This window comes from Trichomycterus rosablanca, chromosome 12 (genome assembly GCF_030014385.1).
Source record: "Trichomycterus rosablanca isolate fTriRos1 chromosome 12, fTriRos1.hap1, whole genome shotgun sequence".
NCBI lineage: Eukaryota > Metazoa > Chordata > Actinopteri > Siluriformes > Trichomycteridae > Trichomycterus > Trichomycterus rosablanca.
In genome coordinates, this window is record NC_085999.1 from 21573430 (window position 1) to 21583164 (window position 9735).

General features: G+C 35.9%; 1 protein-coding gene across 1 annotated transcript in view; it reads right to left on the reverse strand.

Moving 5' to 3' along the window:
• Positions 1-6075, reverse strand: part of trim13 (tripartite motif containing 13) — a 31146-nt gene extending 25071 nt beyond the window's left edge. The window contains exon 1 of the mRNA XM_063006625.1: positions 5866-6075. The gene's annotated coding sequence lies outside the window, so the exon portion shown is untranslated. The remainder of the gene's footprint in view (positions 1-5865) is intronic.
• Positions 6076-9735: the final 3660 nt, after the last annotated feature.

Here is a 9735-nt window from a genome sequence, read left to right on the forward strand (position 1 = left end):
AGCTTCCGGGTCGTGGAGCTCTGAAAAGTTCCAAACATCCATAGAGCCCCATTCATTTCCACTACTTAGCAAGCATTTTTAGCTGTATGTTGCTTTGTTTTAAAAAAATAATGAATTTGATGTCAATATACTTAATCCTGTTATTGTGTAGCATTTGCTCAGCACTAAATGTTACATGTTTATTTTAATTAGGTATAACCGAATTTAGCTTAGTCAGTTAAGCTAAATTAATGACACTAGAGTCTTTTCACCTAAAATGAGTTGATTAATCAAGAGTCTTGTTACAGAAATAATAATAAAACATTAGATCCATAATAAATCATGCTACTTTTACTTTCATACTTAAGTACATTTGAAGGTAAATACTTTAGTACTTTACTCAAGTGGAGGTTTGTTTGTTTGTTAGGATTTTAACATCATGTTTACACACTTTGGTTACATTCATGACAGACACAGTAGTTACTCATTACACAAGGTTTATCAGTTCACAAGGTTATATCGAACACAGTCTTGGACAATTTTGTATCTCAAATTCACCTCACCTGCATGTCTTTGGACTGTGGGAGGAAACCGGAGCACCCGGAGGAAACCCACACGGACACGGGAAGAACATGCAAACTCCACACAGAAAGGACCCAGACCGCCCCTCCTGGGGATCAAACCCAGGACCTTCTTGCTGTGAGGTGACAGTGCTACCCACTTAGCCACCATGCCGCCCTACTCAAGTGGAGGTAAAGAGTATTTTACTTTTACTACTACTTTTACTGGAGTAATATTTTACCTTGGATATCTCTACTTTAACTCAACTACATGGTTTGTGTACCTTGTCCACCACTTACATTAGACAAAATGAACTTAGCATATTCATAATGAATTCATTCATGTATTATATGTAGGAATCGATTATTAATCACTCATGAAATAAGACATGAATGAATGCTATTTCATGTACCTGCACTATAATGTTAAAGGTACGGTAGTGTGTTTATGAATCTGTTCATTCAGTGCAGGTAAACTTTATGAATCCAGCCACATGGCTTAGTGTTTAGCCAAAATGATTATTGTTATTATGAATCCTCAGGAAAGTGAAGGAAGATTAGGTCATGCAAAAAACAAAAAAAAAACTCTTTAATCTCTGTACTGTATATTGTCTCTACTACGTAATGATATCGCATTGTGTAATGTATGCTACGGTGGCCGAGAAGTGCAAAACAAATTAACATTTTAGAAAACAAAATTACAAAAAAAACAAAATTACAACAAAACAAAAACAAATTTACAAGAGCTGAAACACTTTTACCAATGCCGAAACAAATTTACAAACAACAGATGTAACGGAAAGGGTAGGTACCATACATAGGAAGTGCTTGTTGCTTACATGCTGTCAATCAAAACATGCTGTTTCTCGGGGGTAAAACAGAGTTTGTGATGGTAACGCTAAACAATAGTGATGTGCAGATGAAGCCTCATTAAAGCTTTTGAAGCTTTTTCCTGATTGTGCTGAAAAAACCTGAGTGGGGGAGGAGGGGGGTGGTTAGGGTTGCACCTATAAATTCTTTTCATTCTTTATAATAATAAATCAGAACCATATTTTGGGCAAAACAACGCACTCTGCCCACTGCGCTACTCATACAGTGGTGTATTAAACAGGTTGTATTGCTGATATAACCTGCGCACACACACCGTTAGTAAGAATAAAAGCGAATACTACTTAATATAATAACCAATCGCTTTCTAATTCCCACGGTAGCAGCAGTTTCATTCTGTTTCATACATATCACCCAGTCTCCCATTGATAAAAATACGGAACAAAGCGTCCTGTATCAGTTCAATATGGAACGCGGCGTTTAGTCTCCAAATAAAGAACAATTCTGTATTTTACGGGACGGTTGGCAACCCTGGTTTGACTGTCTCTTATATAGTCAGTGAGTCCCTAATAAACAATGTTTTGTCCATTTTGTGTTAATTATTTCAGCCAGTTGGCCACTTTTGTTTTTCTAGTGGGAATACTTTAGATGTTTAGAAGAGCGGACGGTAGATAGAGATGCACAGGCGACATCTAAACGTCAACACAAACAATCTAAGAACTTCCCACAAGAAAAACAAAAGCGGGTCAACTGGATAAAATGATTTCCACAAAATAGACAAAACATTGTTTAGCGTTACCATCACAAACTCCGTTCACTTCACCCCAGAGAAACAGTTTGATTGACAGCAGGTAAGCAACGAGCACTTCCTGTAAATAGTGCCTACCCTTTCCGTTACATCTGTTGTTTGTACATTTGTTTCGGCATTGGTAAAAGTGTTTCAGCTCTTGTAAATTTGTTTCGGCATTGGTAAAAGTGTTTCAGCTCTTGTAAATTTGTTTCGGCATTGGTAAGTGTTTCAGCTCTTGTAAATTTGTTTTTGTTTTGTTGTAAATTTGTTCTTGTTTTTTTCTAATTTTGTTTTAGTTTTTTGTAATTTTGTTTTTGTTTTTTTGTCATTTTGTTTTCTAAAATGTTAAATTGTTTTGCACTTCTCGGCCACCGTAGTATGCTAATATAATGTACTGTGTGTTAACAAGAACGACCTATTAACAAGTCATTATAAACATCAATCTTCCACTTCATATACCAAACTGACAATAAAGCAGATGCAGTAAATGTAAAGGCAGTTGAAAATACCCAGAAATTGTACAAATGTTATTATTTACCGTTTAATCAGAGCGGTAGAGAGAACAGAGTGGCGACACTCCCATAGGGAACCGTTGGAAAGGGGGCGGGACATATTTTCTGTGCAGCTTCCGGGTTGTGGAGCTCTGTATAGTTCCAAACATCCCATAGAGCCCCGTTCATTTCCACTACTTATCAAGCATTTTTAGCTGTTTGTTGCTTTGTTTTAAAAAAATAATGAATTTGATGTCATTAATATACTTAATACTGTTATTGTTTAGCATTTGCTCAGCACTAAATGTTACATGTTTATCTTAATTAATAGGTATAACTGAATTTAGCTTAGTCAGCTAAGCTAAATTATTGACACGAGTCTTTTCACCTAAAATTGATTAATTAAAAGTTGATTAATCAAGAGTCTTGTTACAGAAATGATAATAAAACATCAGAGCCATAATAAATCATGCTAATTTTACTTTCATTCTTAAGTACATTTGAAGGTAAATTTAGTTTAGTACTTTAGTGGAGGTAAAGAGTATTTTACTTTTATTACTACTTTTACTGGAGTAATATTTCACCTTGGATATCTCTACTTCAACTCAACTACATGGTTTGTGTACCTTGTCCACCACTTACATTAGACAAAATGAACTTGTGCATATTCATTATGAATTAATTCATGTATTACATGTAGGAATCAATTATTACTTACTCATGAAATAAGACATGAATGAATGCTATTTCATGTACCTGCACTATAATGTTAAAGGTATTGGTACAGTAATGTGTTTATGAATCTGTTCATTCAGTGCAGGTAAACCTTATGAATCCAGCCACATGGCTTAGTGTTTAACCAAAATGATTATTATTATGAATCCTCGGGAAAGTGAAGGGAGATTATAGTTTATGTAAAAAACAAAAAAAACTGTCTAATCTCTGTACTGTATATTGTCTCTACTACTTAATGATATGGCATTATGTAATGTATGCTAATATAATGTACTGTGTGTTAACAAGAACGACCTATTAACAAGTCATTATAAACATCAATCTTTCTCTTTATATACCAAATTGACATTAAAGCAGATGCAGTAAATGTAAAGGCAGGTGAAAATACCCAGAAATTGTACAAATGTTTATTATTTAATGTTTAATATTTCATTCACTGCTGCCGGTCCCATATGAGAACGTGAAAGCGCCGGGTTTGTTTGGAACTATTGGAGGGTTACATGAACCACGTGACCGCGTGGCGGCGAGATCAAGGAGTGTCGCAACTCTCTCTATCTACGGCTCTGCGTTTAATATTTCAGTCACTGCTGCCTGTCCCATATGAGAACATGACAGCGCGGGGTTTATTGGGAACTATTGAAGGGGTACATGAACCGCGTGGCGGCGAGATCAAGAAGTGTCGCAACTCTCTCTACGGCTCTGATTCCACTAGTGTTCCACTTTGAACACCTCAACAGTGACGTATGCAGGATGATAACCAATCACTACACCCAAACCACTACGTCACATTCATCCACACGGAGCACCAGTGTGATCCATAATAACCAGTGTTGCCAACTTAGCGACTTTGTCGCTATATTTAGCGACTTTTCAGACCCCTCTAGCGACTTTTTTTTCAAAAAAGCGACTAGCGACAAATCTAGCGACTTTTTCTGGTGTTATTAGAGACTTTTGGAGACTCGAACATGAAAACACATATTGTTCTGCAGTTACTGTCCTCAGTGAGCAGCGGGTGCTGCCGTGATCCCCTCCGCCGTCCCAAAGCACTCACAGGCCATCAGTATCACAGTCAGTGTTGCCAGATTGGGCGATTTTCCACCTAAATGAGCGGATGTTGGCAGGGGAAAACACAATTTGGCAGGTGGACAAAATTTGGGCTGGTTTGTAATCATTTTGGCAGCTTAAAATATAAATAAAAAAAGCTATTGCTAAAGCAGGTGGAATATAAATAGGTCTACCTTCTCCCACCACATCCAACTCGTTGTCAAAAGTTTGATTGACAGGTTATTCTTTCCAGTCCAAGACACTGTTGCCACGCCCATCAATACATTTACATTTTCATTTACATTTTCAGCATTTAGCAGACGCTTTTACCCAAAGCGACTTACACAGTGAGCGGAACACGATGAGCAATTGAGGGTTAAGGGCCTTGCTCAGGGACACAACAGTGGCAACTTGGTGGTGGCGGGGCTTGAACCGGCAACCTTCTGTTTACTAGTGCAGTACCTTAACCACTGAGCTATCACCGGCCCTCAATCAATACACTGATTCATGTTGAATATGTGTGATTTGAGTTGAATATGAAGGTAAGCAAGTCTCGTAAAAACAACCTCTCATATGTACGAGAGGGTAAACTTCAATTGCTTATAAGTTAATTTTTATTTACTTGCAGGGTTGTGTGTCCTATCATAAATAATGCATTTTACAAACTTGGCAGGCTACTTCAAAGACATGCAAGCAAAAATAATTTGTCCTTTATAATGTACTGTAATTACTGATCTGTACATGTTCAGATATTAATTTGTAGGTCATGATGGTTTAACTGGTTTATTATTTGTGAAATGCCAAACATCATCTGCTTATCCTGTGTTTTGGGCGTTTTTTCATGCATTTTGGCTGAAAATTACTGTCGCAATCTGGCAACCCTGCCCAGAGTAGCTCAGTGTTGTCTTAAAAAACAAAAACAAACCACGAATCAACAGAAGAAGGTTCATTTGTAGTTCTAAACGTATTTAGGGTGTTTTTACCCACTTTTTGTCTCTCCCACGATGTTATTTCTCTCTTCTACAGCGTCAACAAAAGGACCTTATGCAAATTAGGCGATGACGTCATTTAGCGACTTCTAGCGACTTTTAGGACAGCCAATAGCTACTTTCCTTACTGAGGAGTTGGCAACACTGATAATAACCCCTCTAGTATCACAAACGCTCAAATAGCCGCAATGTTTACTGTTGCAGCGATGGAGAATCTGATCATAAACCTTTCAAAGAAATGCCTGTTGTCCAACTCGACACGCACCACATGGGTAGGTTATAAAGTTTAATATAAAAGAATAAATAGTTTACTTTTAATGATATGATGGCATGTATCAGACTAAGTCATCTTTAATGTCTTAATGTTGGACATCTTGCAGCTAATCTTATTTTTAGTTCTTGTGTAAAGTTCGTGAACGATACTGATGTAGAAAACTGAGTGAGCTTACCGTTAACCTACATCAGTCCTTGTTCTTTGCAGTTAGCTTATAGCAATAGCTTGCTGACTGAGACGACGTTGTTTTGTAGATGTTGTCACAAAAGCCCCCTATTTAACGAGCAGTAACGTGACGTGAAAAACGTACAAATTTGCGGGTCCGGTCGCGGTACTCTAGAAAAAAGTGGTGACTTAAATGAGCATTTACGTGAGACTGTCAGTGTTCGTGCAGGAGCGGATGTGGTGATGGTGAAGAGGGGAAGGCGGATCTGTGGGAGCGGAGCGTGTCTTGCCAACGCCCCTTTTCACCAGAACAAGAGCTACTTTGAATTCACGATCATGGAGCCCCTTAAGGGTCACTAAGGAAAAAAATGTGAAGAGCAAAATCCGTACCCTCGGTTTAGTAATCCGTACCCACGGATTTGTAAACTGTACTGTAGTTTTAAGATCCGTCCGCGGTCACGCTATCTGCGCTACAATTTTTACTGTGCGCCTAAACCCCGTTTTACGGTAATACAGTTGCGAAGCATTGAAGAGGATAAAGCGTCTCTTTACTTTTAGCTTAATATACAAAACCCAGCTCTGATGCACAAAAACGTGCCAGAAAGAAAAGTTACAACCTATATGTAGATCTAAAAAGTTGGAAATTCAGACCTTCTCTGTTATTTTTAATTTTTAAAAATCACTTTCCTACACTCTAAAAAGACGTGTTAAAAATGACACACACTGTGTGGAATTTCAACACGTGATGAGTGTGCTCAGGGACGACACATACTGTGTTGATTTAAACACAATAAATGTGTCATTCTGTTTTTGCACACCCACTGTGTCAGGATAATTAACACACACAATGTATTGTTCAACACACAATGTGTGTTGATTATGTGTAATCAAGAAAATGGGTAAAATAAAGACTAATACAAATGGAAACAGGTGTAAAAATTTGTAGCCATTTTATTTTACTGTATAATATTACAAATGTTTAAATAACATTTTTTGTGACAAGTAATACATTAAAACAAGATTACAAACAGTTTAACAGTAAAGGTACAAAAACGTATTAAAATATTCAATATTTTGTAATGAATAATTGATTAAGAATGTATTGAAAGTACAAATGGCTAAATAGTGAAGGCCCAAACACACTTTTAAATATTCAAATGCAGTTTCTTGTGTTCTTTCCCATTCTTAAAGATGGTTGCAAGAACTCGTAAAACGTCTGTTTATCTGTCCTAAAAGAAAGACAAAAAAATATCATTACAATGTACTGTGATTCTCTCTCAATCTTGTGTAGACAATACAAAATATTAACTGAATTAAACATTTACAACATTTAATATTTTGAATAACATTCCAATTATTCAACCAACCAAATGAGTAATCAGCTAACAACTAATATTACTCCAAATTTGTCATCAGCTGTCTAATTATTCACATAGGCTGTTTAACAAATTATTAAACAAGTCACTTGAAAACTACAGTTACAGAATACAAGCTAAAATATTTCCTTTACCAGAATAAATGGATGATGAATTTTGAAAGAGTTTTATTATTTAATTAGTTGCTTTACCATGAAATATATCCACCACTACCAGCTTTAATGCTAATGATGTTAGGCAATGTTGCTAACGATTCGATTCGATTTAAAGAACCGATTCTTCCGAACAACTCGTTTCAGTGAATACCTTTGCTTCCAGGGTGGATAAGCTATGATTGTGATATTTGAGTTAACTAATTATTTGAAGTTTTCGTACCACCCAGGCATCCACTGTTGTACTGTTTAAGGGAGAATGTGAGCCAAATAAGCAGCTGTGATTATGGAGTCAAACTTTCGATTCTTATGAATGAACTCAGCCTCTTAACAGTCCTAATGAATCAATCGATTCAGTTTTTTCGATTCGTTTAAACGGATGATTTAAAAGAACCGATTCAGTAAAACGAACTGAGCTAAACAAAGCTAAAAATGTTAAAATGATTAAAATTCGCTTCTCATAATGAGATTTAACTTAAATAATGTTACTTAATCACATAATCTCAATAGGTCAGTTAAGTAAGTTACCTTAAAAGAACTGAAAACACAGAGGGTTGCTATGGTAACCTTATCCACAGTTATTCTGTTTTGACGCCATTTTGAGCAAACTAAAAGTCCAATTAACGGTTAGCCAGTTGGCTAACGATAAATAATACCAATAAAAAGAAAGACTAGTCAGGTTTAACAGAACATTTATTGCTGAATAGGAACAGAAAAGCAAACTTAGGTTTATATTAATGTAATTCAGTGCCTCCTTTTTTACTTAACTAAGTCAATTGTCAATTAAAGTCAATTGTTAAAACAGGTCACAGGCTTAAAACCTACTTTTTATAGCTTTGCTTGACTTCATAAAACACACAACAAAACACTGATAAATATGAACTACATAAACATTAATAAAACATACTCAATACTAGTTCCTTTTGCAACTTACCAATAAGGGCTCCTTTCCTTGCATGGTCCAAAAAGAGGGAATCAACCATGAAACACTGAGATATACTTGATAGGAGAAATGTGATTGGTTAACGCATATTTTTATTTATTAATTTATTTTTATTCTTACATGTGAAATAATCTATGTTTTTAGTCATAAATGCCATTATTTTATCCAACAAATTTAAGTAAAATTGAATAAATATATATTTTTAAACAACGTATTTTCTCAGAGTTCTACACATAAATGTGTAGACTGAGTTACTTTACACGTGTCTGTGTAAAAAGGGGCCAGAAATGACACAAAGCGTGTTACAGACGGCAGGACACAGTAGCTGTGTAGAAAAAAATCACACATTACTTCTTAGAGTGTACCTACAGTGGGGCCAAAAAGTATTTAGTCAGCCACTGATTGTGCAAGTTCTCATACTTAGAAAGATGAGAGAGGTCTGTAATTTTCATCATAGGTACACTTCAACTATGAGAGACAAAATGAGAAAAAAAAATCCAGGAAATCACATTGTAGGATTTTTAAAGAATTTATTTGTAAATTATGGTGGAAAATAAGTATTTGGTCACCCAAAAACAAGCAAGATTTCTGGCTCTCATAGACCTGTAACTTCTTCTTTAAGAAGCTCTTCTGTCCTCCACTCGTTACCTGTATTAATGGCACCTGTTTGACCTCGTTATCTGTATAAAAGACACCTGTCCACAGCCTCAAACAGTCAGACTCCAAACTCAACCATGGCCAAGACCAAAGAGCTGTCGAAGGACACCAGGAAGAAAATTGTAGACCTGCACCAGGCTAGGAAGAGTGAATCTACAATAGGCAAGCAGGTTGGTGTGAAAAAATCAACTGTGGGAGCAATTGTAAGAAAATGGAAGACATACAAGACCATGTGATTTCCTGGATTTTTTTTTCTCATTTTGTCTCTCATAGTTGAAGTGTACCTATGATGAAAATTACAGACCTCTCTCATCTTTTTAAGTAGGAGAACTTTCACAATCAGTGGCCGACTAAATACTTTTTGGCCCCACTGTATTTGTTATACATCCTTTTGTTTATATTTTGACAACATAAGCACATAACATGGTAAAATTATGCAAATGGCTAATTTTAAAATTCCATTAAAACAAGTCGAATTGCGATAGACCAATTTTAAAGGTGTAATTAAATAAGCAAATCAAATTATTATCAAATCACCCCATCAGACTACTTCTGCTTCTACTTACTGACTTTATGAGGCTCAGATATTTATACTGTACATTTCACTTTACGTTGGTTTGCAATCCTATTATTTTAAATTCCTAAGGTAAAATAGTCTCAAAATCACAAGATGAGTACTAAAGTTCTTTATGATTGTGGGGGTTGCATTTGATAACATTTTGATTTGACTTTTTAATAAGTTTGCTATCCCA